Consider the following 14,900-nt stretch of genomic DNA (forward strand, 5'->3'; position numbering starts at 1 on the left):
CAAACACTGCGTAAACCGTAACTCACGGAAAACGTTTAAGGAGCCCCGAATCACAGGATCACAGACAATGAAACAGGGAAGTATTTCAGGAGATGGTCTGGAAGGTGTCGGCCCCCTCTGCTGTGGGAGTGTCGTGTCCCAGGAAGAGGAGAGACAGCTTCAAACTTGAGCCCAAGGCACCCACCTTATTCCCCCAACACAGCACAGTCCCAAGGCCCGCAGGCTGCATCTGATTGGCTGCGTCTCCTCTGACGCCATAAGTGCGCGCCATTGTGTGACCTACCCAAGCAGGTTGGCCTGGGCAACGCTGTGTGAATCTTCTTTCTGGGCTCCGCCGTTCTTTGCTTCCCGGCTCTGCTCCTGGTCGCGGCCTCCCGTGGTCAGCCTTTCCGTTCCCTCTTACAGAGACCTCAGGACCGGGACTCCTCAGAAGCTGGAAAATGGTGAGTGAGGTCCAGTCCCGTCAGGCCGCAGGATGTGCGCTGGGCCACAGCTGGATCCCTGAAAGTCTTGTCCTGGCCCTGTTTGCAGTGACGGTGGCTCAGCTCTGGAGCCCCGAATCCGCCAACATTGTTGATGAGGACAGGAAGGAACTTAGAATTCAGACTTCAGATCTGGCTGTCACGTGAGTGAGAAGCTGATTTGCGGGTCCTCTGTCCCACCTTTCTCTTTAGGGATGACCGGAGTCTCCTGAATTGCAAACAAGGTTTAATGTCAGTAACCCAGTCCTTTCAGTGTAGCTCTTCCTAGGGCCCTGCGTAGCTTTATGTTAATAATAACACAAGATCTCAAACCGGGTAAATTATGAAAAAAGGGTGTTATTTGACTCAAGGTTCTGCTCAAGGTTGCGAGGTAGCATCTGGCGGTGGCTTCTTGTTGGCAGAGGCTTGGGGTGCCGCAGAAACCATGTGGCCAAATAAAGGGAGTGCTGGTGTGGCCAGGGCAAAGTGGCTTCTACAGCAGACCCTCTGGAGATAGTCCATTAATCATATGAATAGATTGAGCCTAATCATTACTTGGAATATTCCACTTGGTCCCATCGATTATGTTCTTATACTTGGAATTAAAGTTCCCCATGAGTTTCTTTTTTTTTTCTTAAAAAAAAAGATTTATTTATTTATCTGAAAGTCAGAGTTATACAGAGAGAGGAGAGGCAGAGAGAGAGAGAGAGAGAGAGAGAGAGAGAGGTCTTCCATTGGATCGTTCACTTCTCAATTGACCACATAGCTGGAGCTGCATCGATCCAAAGCCAGGAGCCAGGAGCTTCCTTTGGGTTTCCCACATGGGTGCAGGGGCCCAAGCACTTGGGCCGTCTTCTACTGCTTTCCCAGGCCATTGCAGAGATTGATCAGAGTGGAGTAGCCGGGTCTTGAACCTGCACCCATATGGGATGTTGGCACTTCAGGCCAGGGTGTTAACCCACTGTGTCACAGAGCTAGCCCCAAAGAGTTTCAGAGAGATAAACCATATTCAATAAAGAGTATGAAGCCTGCCCCCCCCCCCAAAAAAAAAAGATCTCAGGGCCATTTCCCTGGCATAGTGAGTAAAGCTGCTGCCTGCAGTGCTCGTATCCCAAATGGGTGCAGTTTCCAGTCCTGGCTGCTCCACTAATGCTCCAGCTCCCTGCTAATTCCTCTGGGAAAGCACTTGGCGATAGCCCAAATCCTTGGCCCTTGCACTCATGTGGGAGACCTGGAAGAGGCTCCTGGCTCCTGGCTCCGGGGTTTGGATTGGCCCAGCTCTGGCCATTTCAGCCACTTGGGGAGTAAAGCAGCAAATGGAAGACCCCTCTCTCTCTTTTTGTTTCTCTCTCTCTCTCTGCCTCTCTGTAACTCTGCCTTTCATATAAATAAATAAATCTTTAAAAACAAACAAAAAATCAGTAAAAATGTCCAAATCTCCTCCCATGTTGCCAAATGCTAACTGCTCCTTGAAGTTCACAACACCATCAATGATTTTCTTTATGGCATATTTCATTCAGCTTCAGTTAAAATACTATTGCTAAAATAACATTGTCTTTTTTTCCCCACAAGAAAATTCCTTAACCTTTTAAAACACTTATTTTCTGTCTATGAACCTATCCTATTAGAGGAAAGCTATGAATGCTTACCTGACACACAAGTGTAAAGAGATCTTTGTTTAAAATGGGTATTTGTAGAAGTGGTTAAGATGTTCCTAGGACTCCCACAGTCCCTCTCAGAGACCCCTGGTTTGCATTCCAGCTCTGCTTCCAGCCTAATGTTCACCTGAGGAAGAGGCAGTGATGGTTCAAGTACTTGGGTCCCAATCACCCACATAGGAGGATCTGATTTAATTCCAGCCTCCTGGCTTCAACATGGGCCAGCCTTGACTTTTGCATGCATGTGAGGAGTGAACCATTTAGTGGAAGATCTTTCCATGACTGTCTTTGCAGCTCTACTTGTGAAATAAAATACATTTTTAAAAAACTGTCCATTTCTTCTTATCTCCCTTAAATGCAGACATCTTATTAAAATGTCAACAGTTTGAGAATCCCCTCGGAAGCTTTACAGGGCAATGTCTCCCTAACACACTCCTCTCTTTCCCTTGTCCTGAGTTGTGGGTGATGACAGATTTTCCAGGGGCCAGATCCTTAGGAGTATCAGGTGAGTGCCAGCCCCTGGCTGTTTCTTCCTAAAGAACAGTAGTAAGAAGGGGGACATTTGATGTCTCTAAGGCAAAGGGTCTCTACTGTATACCCTCCATCAATGTTGCTAACCCATTGGGACACTAAAATTTCTTCTCCCAAGTTCAGTTCCCACTATGGGAGACATATTAGTGACAGCTAATTTGATGCTGATATTGAAGGGGCAGGGCAGAAATGAGTTATGCCCTCTAGGTTCTATCTGCCTTATGCAGGAGGGAAATCTTTTGTAAAGGTAAAGAAAGACCTGACCTAGCTAAGTGGTGCCAGATTTGAAAAGCAAATGCACATGCATTTTGCATCCACAGATTTGGTTTAATCAGAGTATAATTTGTCAATTTTCAATGTCTAGGAAGATCAGCTTCTGTTGGCTGAGAAAGTTTAAATTTGAGATTATTTTCATGACTGGTATAATAAAAATTTTATTTGAATTTGTCATTTTTGGCTCAGAGATCCTAAGACATCTGGAATTTCCTGAATGGTAGGCCTGGCTCTGTTCCTGCCTAACACACACATTTCAGATGGTAGCTACGTCTGTGTTAATGAGATGACTCTGGGTAGGATCCCTAAATAACATCAGAATGGGGACAGGGCATCAGAAAGAGCCAATACTTGCTTTCCACTGGCATCTTCATGGGGCTGCATGGTGCTTATTTTTATATTTAGTCTATGTCTTTATGTTTGCCTTTAAAATATATTTATGCATCTTCAGTTGATATATAAAATATCATATGTCTTTTATGTGATGAGAACACTTAAAATCCAATTTCTTCATTATTTTCCTTAGTAGAACACATTGTTATTAACTATTGTTATCATGTTGTACAATGTACATTTTCAAGTTATTCTTCCTATGGAGTTGAAATTTATTCCCCTTTGAGCAACATGGCCTCGAATCCCCTCCATGTCTCTTTAAATTTAAATAATTTTCCTGTGGATCCAAAGTTGGGTCTTGGTCTTAATTGAACTGTGTCAGTCTCTTAATTGGAGTAATTAGTTAATACACATTTAAGATGATGATTGCTATATTTGGATTAATATGCAGCATATTTGAAATTGATTCCCCTTTATTATAATTCTTTCTAAAAGTCTTACTGATTTGTATTTGTTTGAAAAAGATCTAGAAACAGAGGAAGAGAAAGATCTTTTTTTTTTATTTTTTTGACAGGCAGGAGTGGACAGTGAGAGAGAGAGACAGAGAGAAAGGTCTTCCTTTTTCTGTTGATTCACCCCCCAATGGCTGCTGCAGCCTGTGTGCTGTGGCCAGTGCACCGCATTGATCCATAGCCAGGAGCCAGATGCTTCTCCTGGTCTCCCATGTGGTTGCAAGGCCCAAGGACTTGGGCCATCCTCCACTGCACTCCCGGGCCATAGCAGAGAGCTGGACTGGAAAGGAGCAACTGGGACAGAATCTGGTGCCCTGCCTGGGACTAGAACCCGGTGTGCTGGCACCACAGGTGGAAGATTGGCCTATTGAGGCATGGTGCCAGCCCGAGAAAGATGTTATCTAATGTTTTAGTCTCTGAATGCCTGCAACAATTGTGGTTAATTCAAGCTAAGCACAGGAGCCAAGAAGTCCTTCCAGGTTTCCCCCATGTGTGGCAGAGATCCAAACACTAAAAGCATGAACTGCTGCCTGCCACAGTATGCATTAGAGGGAAATTGTATCAGAACTGGAAAAGCTGTACTCAGACCTGACATTCTGATATGGGATGTGATCATCAGAAGTAGTGTGTAAAATGCTCCACCCAACACCCAGCACTGTCTTTGTTCATAAAGTTTCCCTAGTTTTCTCACTTATCACTTTATTTTTTTAAGATTTATTTTATTTATTTGAAAGGCAGAATTACAGAGAGGTAGAGATAGAGAGAGAGGTCTTCCATCCGCTGGTTCACTCCCTAGATGGCCGCAATGGCCGGAACTGCACCGATTCAAAACCAGGAGCCAGGAGCTCCTTTTGGGTCTCCCGCATGGGTACAGGGGCCCAAGGACGTGGGCCATCTTCCACTGCTTTCCAAGGCTATAGCAGAGAGCTGGATCGGAAGAGGAGCAACCGGGACTTGAACCGGCGCCCATATGGGATGCCAGTGCTGCAGGCCAGGGTGTTAACCCGCTGTGCCACAGTGCCGGCCCCTTATCTCTTTTTCAAAAGATTTATGCATCTATTTTATTTATGAGTAGAGAGACACACAATGTGAAACAAGAGGGAATTGCCATCTGCAAGTTCATTCTCCAAGTTCCTGTGTGATAATTGTGATTTTCCTGGACAAAGATATAAGCCAAGAAATTAATCTATGTCAAAGATTGAGATGGCAGAGATGCAAAAATCACGTCATTACCTACTTCCTTCCAGGGTATGCATTAGCACAAAGTGGGAATTGGGAATGTAGCCAAGACTAAAACACTGGACTCCAGTGTGGGATGGTGGCATTCAGAACTCTCTCTTAACCACTATACAAAAGGCCCACATCTTCTCACTAAAGTTGAGCATTCTATTAAGATGTCAAGGATATATGCTTTCTAATATTTTAAAATAATTTCTCTAGAGTTTGCAGTGTACACTATCAAATAACCCAAACCCACTTTCAAGTAACATGCTATTTTTTAGGTAGTGCAGATAACTTTTAATAGAATTTTCCCAATCCCTTCCTCTTACCTTCTGTATAATTTGTCATTCCTTTTATCTATCAGAAGTTGTAACGACTGAGTTGATATCATTTTGGATAAACCTTTTTTTCTGGTAAATTATGTAGAAACAAACAAAGTGAATTCCTTTTTGTACCTTCACTTAATTTTTTAAAGATTTATTTATTTATTTGAAGGGCAGTTGCAGAGAAGCAGAGGTATAGTGAGAGAGAGAGAAAGAGGGAGAGAAGTCTTCCATCTGCTGGTTCACTCCCCAGATAGCCTCAATGGCCAGAGCTGTGTCGATCTGAAGCCAGGAACCAGGAGCTTCCTTCTGGTCTTCCCATGTGGGTGCAGGAGCCTAAGGACTTGGGCCATCTCCCATTGCTTTCCCAGGTCATAGCAGAGAGCTGGATTGGAAGTGAAACAGCCAGGACTCAAACCAGTGCCCATATGGGAAGTGGGCACTACAGGAGGCAGCTTTACCTGCTACACCACAGTGCCTGTCCCTACTCAGGTCCTTTTACTGGTTAACTATATTGTTTCTTGTTGCTACTGTGCAGTTTTTCCAGTTCTGTATGTATTCTGTGTATCAGTCCTTTGTCAGATGCATAGTTTGCAAATGTTTTAGCTCATTCAATTGGTTATATCTTCATTTTGGTGGCTGTTTTGTTTATATTTTTGTTTTGGTTTTAGGAATCTTCTTAGTTGATATCAAAATCATATATTTGTGTTTTTATTGCCCACACTTTTGGGATCTTATTCAAAGCTATTGCTTATGCCAGTGTTGTAGAGTTCCCTGTCTTCTTTATGAGATTTATGTCTTACATTAAGTTCATTGAGTAAATTTGTTTTTTGTGTAGGGTAACATTGGGGCAGTCTCCTTTCAGTCTTCTGCGTACGAATACCCATTTTCCTCTGGACAATTACTGAAAAGATTTCTTTCTTTAGCATATTTTTGGAGTATCTGTCAAATGTAAATTATCTGTGGATGTATGGGTTTCTTTCTGGGACCTCTATTCTGTCCCATTGGTCTATGTGTCTGTTTTAATGCCAGTGGTTATAATATCTGTTATAAAGTAATACATATAATATACTATATATTATATGTATTATAATATATTATAATTATATTATGATTATAATATATTATATATTATATAATATGTAATATGTATATAATATAGTATAATTATATGTTATTATATATGTATTAACAAATATTATAGTATACTATCTGTTATAAATATCTGTATTGGATTCAGATATTTTAGTGATACCAGAATGCTGTTCTTCAGTATTGCTTTGGCTGTTTGGGGTACTTTTTGACCCCATATTAATTCTCCAAAACATTGATTAATTTGAAAGTTGGAATATTAGAGAAAGAGAGGGAGAGACAGAAAGAGATATTCCAACTGTTGATTCACTCCTCAAATGGTCACAGTGGCCAGGCCTGGGCCAGATGGAACTTAGGAGCCAAGAGCTTCATTTGAGTCTCCCATGTGGGTGGCAGGGCCTCAAGTACTTGAGCTGCCTTCCATTGCTATCCCAAGCCATTAGCTGAGAGCTGGCTCAGAAGTGGACCACTTAGGACTCAAACCAGAGCACATCTGGGGTACCAGCATCACAGATGGGGGCTTTATGTGATGTGCCACAATGCTGACCCCAATTCCATATTATTTTTAAGTTCATTTTGTGTAATACTATGAAGAATTTATTTGTGTTCTGATGGCAGTTTTTAACCTTTTCTCTTCAATTCCTTTCATCACTATTTGTAAATTTTTTCTTGCAGAGGTCTTTCACATCCTGGGTTATATTTATTCCAAGGTCTTTTGTTTTCTTGCAGCTGTTGTGAATCCAATTTTTTTATAGTTTTCAGTGAGTTCACTATTGGATACAAAAGTGCTCCTGATTCTTCTGTGTTCATTTTGTATCCCGCAACTTTGGTGAATCCATTGATCTGTTACAGAAGTCTCTTGGTAGAGTCATTTGTTTTCTCTGTGTATAGAATTGTGTCATCTGGAAACAGAACATAATTTGCTTTCTTCTTTCCTGTTAGCAGCCTTTTCTTTCTGCCACTTGCCTACTTTTTTGGTGCAAACTTTCAGTGCAATATTGAATAACAGTGGTTACACTCAGCATTCTTGTCTGGCTCCAGATCTTGAATGAAATGCTTTCAGCTCTTTGCCATTCTGCATAATGTTAGATATGGGTTAATAATATACAGGCTTTACTGTATTGAGGTATGATCCTTCTAAAAATATGTTGCTCACAATTTTGTCATAAATTGATGTTAATTTTTGAATGCTTTAATTACCCCAATTGAGATAATTCTAATGATGTTATCCATCATCTTGTTGATTTGATTTATTTTCTTTTTGATTTGCATGCATTTAACTATCCCTTACACCCCCAGGACACATCCTAATTGGTTTTTATTTGCTGTAGGATTTGATGGCTACTCTTATGAAAATTTTATATCTATAATCATCAGGCATATTGGTCTATAGTTTTATATTTGAAAGATAGAGATCTCTCTGCTGACTCACTCCAATATTGGAATCTAGACAATTCTTTCTTCATGGATGACTTTGAAGGGGATTCATCTCTTTAAAGTGTTTGGAGTAATTTTAGAAGGACAGATGTTAGTCCTTTAAAAAAAAGATAGAGAATTAGGCTGGCGCCATGGCTCAATAGGCTAATCCTCCACCTTGTGGTGCCGGCACACCAGGTTCTAGTCCTGGTCAGGGTGGCGGATTCTGTCCCAGTTGCCCCTCTCCCAGGCCAGCTGTCTGCTATGGCCCAGGAGTGCAGTGGAGGATGGCCCAAGTGCTTGGCCCTGTACCCCATGGGAGACCAGGATAAGCACCTGGCTCCTGCCTTTGGATCAGCGTGGTGCACCGGCCACGGCGGCCATTGGAGGGTGAACCAATGGCAAAAAGGAAGACCTTTCTCTCTGTCTCTCTCTCTCACTGTCCACTCTGCCTATCCAAAATAAATAAATAAATAAATAAATAAAAGATATAGAATTAGTAATGAAGACAATATTTTAAACGCATATAATTTTCTCAGAGAGATTACTAAATTAGCTGTATAAGGAATCCTAGTGAGGTTTTCAGCATTTTGGTAGTCACTTGTAATGTTGTTCAATGTATCTTTAAGTTTATTATCTGTGTGTTGTCAGTTCACACACTGATTATCACTAGTTTCATGAGAATGGGGATGACTTACGGGATTTGAAATAGAAAAATTATAATAACACCAATCTTCGTAACATCTGTGCAGTCTATAATGTACATAAATAATAATGTGAGTCATTTATAAGATATTTGAGTTTAATTCCTTTTAGCTGATATGCCATTACTAGGTGGCAATTATAAACATAATTCATAATTCACTGAGCAAGCAAACAATAAAGTTGTAAGTTTCCTAGAGAGATTTCTGACATGACAGTGTGAGTAGTTGTGTGGACCCTCACTCCAGTAGAATTAATCAAAACAACTTTGCAAACTAATATCCCTGCAAAGACTCTAGATATGGTCTCAAAGACATTTAGCAGCTAAATATTAGGAAAATCTAAGATTTGCTAAGAGCAGAGGGACTCAGCAGTACTATTTAAATCTAGACCTGATTTCCCTCTCCCCTGCCCTGGATCAGAAGGAAGCTATTCCACACAGGAACAATGGAAAACATAGGGCTCTGCTTGCTGGGAGCTGCCTGGGGAGAAAGACATCTTGATTTCTCCTATCTGCAGCTACCTGATGCCAGAATTATGTTCTTTATAAATACAGCTGAGAGATAGGGCTCAATCCCACTCAAGTGACAGAGGCTCTATATTGGTCAGAACACTTGGATTTCCTATTACACTCAACATCCATAGTAGACAAATCTATACAAACAGCATATTTGTAGTGGCTTTAGTTTCAAAGCATTGGGGACATGGAAGAAAAGCAAAAGGATACTCTTTTTTACTTATTTATTTGTGTTTATTTTATTTTTCTACTGTATTTATTTGAAAGGCAGAATTACAGAGAGGGAAAGAAAGATCTTCCATCAGCTGGTTCACTCTCCCCAAATGGCTTCAATGGCTGTGGCTGGAAGGCTGGAGTCCAACACTCCATTTAAGTCTCCCACATGGGTTCAGAGTCCCAAGGCCCAATGGGATGCCAATATTGCAGAGGGTGGTTTGATCTATTGTGTCACAACACTAATTCCTTTTGTTAATTTTAGAAGCAAGGAGAGGGGGAAGATATAAAAATGCTCACATCAGTGAGGCTGAGTTAACTTAAACCTGGGAGCTACTGAGGCAGGCATGGCAGTACAGCAGGCTGAGCCATTGATGGGGATGCCCATGTCCCATATCAGCATGCTGGCTCAGGCGCTAGCCATTGTACTTTCAATTCATATTGAATACTAGAATTTTTTTGCTAATGTGCAATGGAGGCAGCAGATGAAGGCAGACTTGAATTTCTGCCTTCCATACTGGAGACCTGGATGGAATTCCTCAACCATGTTGGGCTTTCCACAGCCCTAAATGTTAGGGGCATTGGGCAGAGTTATCTAGTCAAAGGGAAATTCCTCTCTCTCTCTCCATTTCCAAATGATTAGTCAATTACTCTTAAATAATTTAACAAAATCAAGACTTGGGAACTCAATCTAGGCTTCCAACATGGCTCAATTTTTCTTATCTACTTGAGTGTTTTACTTATGGTTGATGTGGTTCCAGGTGGGCATTAGCAGAAATATGGAATTAGGAATGCAGCTGGGAATGAAATCCAGGCATTCTGGGATGTGTGTGTCCCAAGAAGCATCTTTTGCTCTTTTAAGATTTATTTATTTATTTTACTTTCTTCAGATTTTATTTATTTATTTGAGAAATAGAGTTACAGAGAGTGAGAGGGAGAGATGAGAGAAAAGTCTTCCATCCACTGGTTTACTTCCCAAATGGCCACAATGATCAGAGCTGTGCCAACCCAAAGCCAGGATTCAGGAGCTTCTTCCAGGTCTTCCACATTGGTGCAGAGATCCAAGAATCTGGGCCATTGTCTACTGCTTCCTCAGACCATAGCAGAGAGCTGAATCAGAAGAGGAGCAGCCAGGACTAGAACCAGTGCCCATATGGGATGCCAGTGCCCATATGGGATGCCAGTGCCTAAGACAGAGGCTTAACATACTGAGCCACAACACCTGACTCTTGAGTTACTTTTAAGAGTTATTTATTTGAAAGAGAGAGAGAGAGGCAGAGAGAGAGAGAGAGTATGAGATCTCTCATCAGCTGTTTCACACCCCAAGTGACCTCAATGTTAAGAGCTGGGCTGATCCAAAGCCAGGAGACAGGAGCTTCTTCTGGGTCTTCAACATGGGTGCAGGGGCCCAAGCACTTGGGCCATCTTCCACTGCTTTCCCAGGAAAATTAGCAGGGTACTGGATCAGCAGTGGCATAACTAGGATTTGAACTGGTACCCATATGGGATGCCAGCACTGCAGGCGATGGCTTTACCCACTAAGCCACAGTGCCAGCCCCACAATAATCCATTTCTTCCACTCACAAGTTCTTTTCATGCCCATTTGCAGTTCATTCCATTCCCAACTTCAACACTAGGAAACTACAAGTAAGCTTTCTGCATCTATAGAATATATATATATATATATATATATATATATATATATATATATATATATATATTTATTTATTTTTAAAAAGACATGTAGATTCTGTGTCTAACTTCTTTCACCTAGCATAATGTTCCTAAAATCCATTTATGTTGTACATTTTGTTTCAGTAATAATTTCACTGAACAGATGCATCATAGTGTATCTATTTGCTCATTGAAAACATTTAGGTTGTTTCAGTTTTATTTGAGTATTAATAAAGCTGTTATGCATATTCAGATGCAGATTCTTTGTGTGACTGTTAGGTTTTCATTCCCCTGAGATAAATAGCTGGGAATGCAACTTTTAAATTATACTCATATGGTGATGTGTGTTTATAAAACGCTGCCATGATTTTTTCCAGAGCTGATATTCCAGCTTACATTCCAACCTGTAATTTGAGAGAGGTCTAGTCACTCCAAATCCTTGCTACCACTTTATATCATCAGCATAAACTTTAGTCAGTATAATAGACTGTGGTAGTATTCATTCTGTTCTTAATTTGTATTTCCACAAAGGCTAATGAACTTGTTTATTTTTCATGTACTTACTTCCAGTATGTATATACCTACCCCTTTGTGAAATGTATGTTCATGTCTTTCTCCATTTCTGATTGGACTTCCTATTTTCCCATAAATCAGTTTAGAGTATGTATATATACTCATATATATAAATTGTATATAGATAGTGTGCATATGTATATATAGTGTGTATCTCTATACACACACATACATACTAGATACATGTACTTTTTGAGGCATGTGATTTGCACCCCATTAGTATGTAGTATTTCATTTTTTGTAACACTGTAAATGCATACTGAAACATTCACCTATCATTTATGTACACAATTGTTTCTTACCTCAGTCAGCCATTTTTATATGTACAAATTTTGAATCTCTGTCATTTTGTAGATATATAAAAAATTATACATTCCTTGTCAATTGGTCTTTTCGTCATTATGAAATGTTATTTTTTATCCCTAGCAATATGCCATGTCCTGAAATCTATGTTGCTTCTTATCAATATAGTCAGTCTAGCTTACTATGATTAGTGTTTGCAAGGTATTCTTTTTCTTTTAACTTGTCTGTGTACTGATATTTAATTTAATTTTCATTTCTTTCAGAAATTTAGCTTTTTTAGCATATAGTTGGAGTGGCTTTTTTTTTTCAGTAAGAAAACTGATTTAATTGGAATGCTTACAGCCTTTACAGTTAATGTAATCATCAGTAAGACTTTCAGTGTTTCATTGTACTGCATATTTGTTGTTTATTTTGTTCTCACTTACAAAGCTTTCTTTCTTTCTCTAGCTAGTTGTGTTTATTTATTCATTTAGGATATATTTTGTCCTAGCTATTTGTTTATGGGCTTTAGCCCTTTATTCTTTTTAAAATATGGCTATACTGAGTGAAATAAGCCAGTCCCAAAGGGACAAATACCATATGTTCTCCCTGATCGGTGACAACTGACTGAACACCAAAAAGGAAACCTGTTGAAGTGAAATCGACACTATGAGAAATGGTGACTTGATCAGCATAGCCCTGACTGTTAATGAACAACTTAATACATTATCCCTCTTAGTAGTTTTTTTTTTTTTTTGTCTGTTCTACTTAATATGACTGGTTTAATTCTGTAATTATCACATAGTTATTCTTAAGTGTTGAAATTTAACTGAAAGGTGATCCCTGTTAAACATAAGAGTGGGGATAAGAGAGGGAAGAGATGTACAATTTGGGACATGCTCAAGCTGACTTGTCCCAAATGGTAGAGTTAGAAACATACCAGGGGACTCCAATTTAATCCCATCAAGGTGGCATGTACCAATGCCATCTCACTATTCCAAGTGATCAATTTCAGTTCACAATTGATCATAATGAAAGGACTAAGAGTCAAAGGGAGCACATAGACAAGTCTAGTACCTGCTAATACTAACTGATAGAATAAATAAAGGGGAGAGTGATCCAACATGGGAAGCGAGATACTCAGCAGACTCATAGAATGGCAGATGTCCTAAACAGCACTCTGTCCTCAGAATCAGCCCTAAAGGCATTCTGATCTGGCTGAAAAGCCCATGAGAGTATTTCAGGCATGGAAAGTCAAGACACTCTGGCAAAAAAAAAAAAAAAAAAAAAAAAAAAAAACCTAAATGAAAGATCTCTGTGAGTGAGATCCCAGTGGAAAGAACAGGTCTTCAAAGAAGGAGGTACCTTTCTCTGAAGGGAGGAGAGAACCTCCACTTTGACTATGACCTTGTCTAAACAAGATGAGTCGGAGAACTCAAGGGCTTCCATAGCCTTGGAAACTCATGACTGGAGCATAGGGAGAATACTGATGCCATAAACAGGAGTGTCAATTTGTAAAGTCAACAACAGGAGTCACTGTGCACTTACTCCTCATGTAGGATCTCTGTCCTTAATGTGCTGTACATTGAGCTTTAATGCTATAATGAGTACTCAAACAGTATATTTCACTTTGTGTTTCTATGGGGGTGCAAACTGTTGAAATCTTTACTTAATGTATACCAAACTGATCTTCTGTTAAAAAAAAAAAAAAAGAAGAAATTGTCAATTCCCAACTTGACTCTCACTGGGATTAAACATGACAATAGGTCTGATGTGATTTCATCATCATTTAAAAAATCATCTATTATTTTTCACTTTATGTTTCTGTGTCGGAGCAAACTGTTGAAATCTTTACTTAATATATGCTAAACTGATCTTCTGTATATAAAGAGAATCAAAAATGAATCTTGATGTGAATGGAAGGGGAGAGGGACTGGGAGAAGGTAGGGTTGCAGGTGGGAGGGACGTTATGGGGGGGAAGGCATTGTAATCCATAAGCCGTACTTTGGAAATTTATATTCATTAAATAAAAGTTAAAAAATATGATTTTCTATGCATTAATATAACCACATTTACCTTATCTCAGTCTATTTGTTTAACATTTTTATTTATTTATGGGCATGCAGGGATGGAGATGAGAGTAAGTTCCAGAGTGAGAGCAAGAGAATGAGGAAGAATGTGTGTGTGAGGGAGAGAGAGGGAGAGAGAGAGACATCTCCCATCAGCAGGCTTCTCTCTCAAATACCAAAAATGCTCATGGTAGGGCTAATTCCAAAGTGGTAACTCGACTAAAATCCAGATCTCCCACATTGGTGGCAAGGACCCATCAATTTGAGTCATCACCTGTTGCTGCCCAAGGGTGTACACCAGCTGGAAACCAGAATCAGAACTCAAAGTAGGATTCAAACCATTATGTTAAAGGGAGGGAGGGAGGGGGGATGGGAGGGGATGGGAGAGAAGGGAAGGGAAGGGAAGGGAAGGGAAGGGAAGGGAAGGGAAGGAAGGGAAAGGAAGGGATACAAGGAGACAGACATTCTATATGCTAGCTCACTCCACAGATGCTGGATGATGACAATACCCAGAGCTGGTCCAGGCCAGAAGATGGCAAATCAATCCAAGCCACCTCTGTGGGTGACAGAGAATCAACTATTTGAGCCATCACCTGCTGCCTCCCAGAGTTTGCACCAGCAGGAAACTGCAATCAGGAGTGGAGTTGGGACTCCAATCCAGGCCCTCCAATAAGGGATGCAGCTGTATCAAGTGGCATCTTAATTGCTATGACAAAGGCCTGCCCTGTATGTATTTTATTAATTCCAAAACACATTGTTACTATTGTTACATTAAATGGATAAATGTGTATTGAAAGAATTTTAAAAATAAGAGAAACACATTTTATATTTACCTATGGATTTACCATTTCTGGGCGCTTTATTTATTTATTTTTTTGTGGATCTGGATTTCCATTTGGCACAAATTTCCTTCAATTTACAATAAATATTTGTACAATAAAAATTTGTTCAAATTATTGTGTAATTTGTAGCAGATGATTTCTTTATTTGTATACCTGAAAAAGCATTTCATCATATGTATGAAAGAAACTTATATATGTGTGTGTGTAC

At 40.1% G+C, this 14,900-nt stretch overlaps 1 long non-coding RNA gene across 3 annotated transcripts; it reads left to right on the forward strand.

Annotated features, from left to right (window-relative positions):
- The first annotated feature begins 304 nt into the window (after positions 1 to 304).
- LOC149119468 (uncharacterized) lies at positions 305 to 14,630 on the forward strand. 3 transcript variants are annotated; one of them, XR_016228608.1, is made up of 5 exons: positions 305 to 443; positions 532 to 625; positions 2,223 to 2,624; positions 13,908 to 14,176; positions 14,340 to 14,630. It is a non-coding gene; the product is annotated as an uncharacterized LOC149119468 (long non-coding RNA). The 3 variants fall into 3 exon arrangements; XR_016228609.1 differs by lacking the exon at positions 2,223 to 2,624; XR_016228610.1 differs by lacking the exons at positions 2,223 to 2,624; positions 13,908 to 14,176.
- The last annotated feature ends 270 nt before the right edge of the window (positions 14,631 to 14,900 follow it).

This window comes from Oryctolagus cuniculus, chromosome Y (genome assembly GCF_051225735.1).
Source record: "Oryctolagus cuniculus isolate XC-2025 breed Fujian yellow rabbit chromosome Y, ASM5122573v1, whole genome shotgun sequence".
Lineage (NCBI taxonomy): Eukaryota > Metazoa > Chordata > Mammalia > Lagomorpha > Leporidae > Oryctolagus > Oryctolagus cuniculus.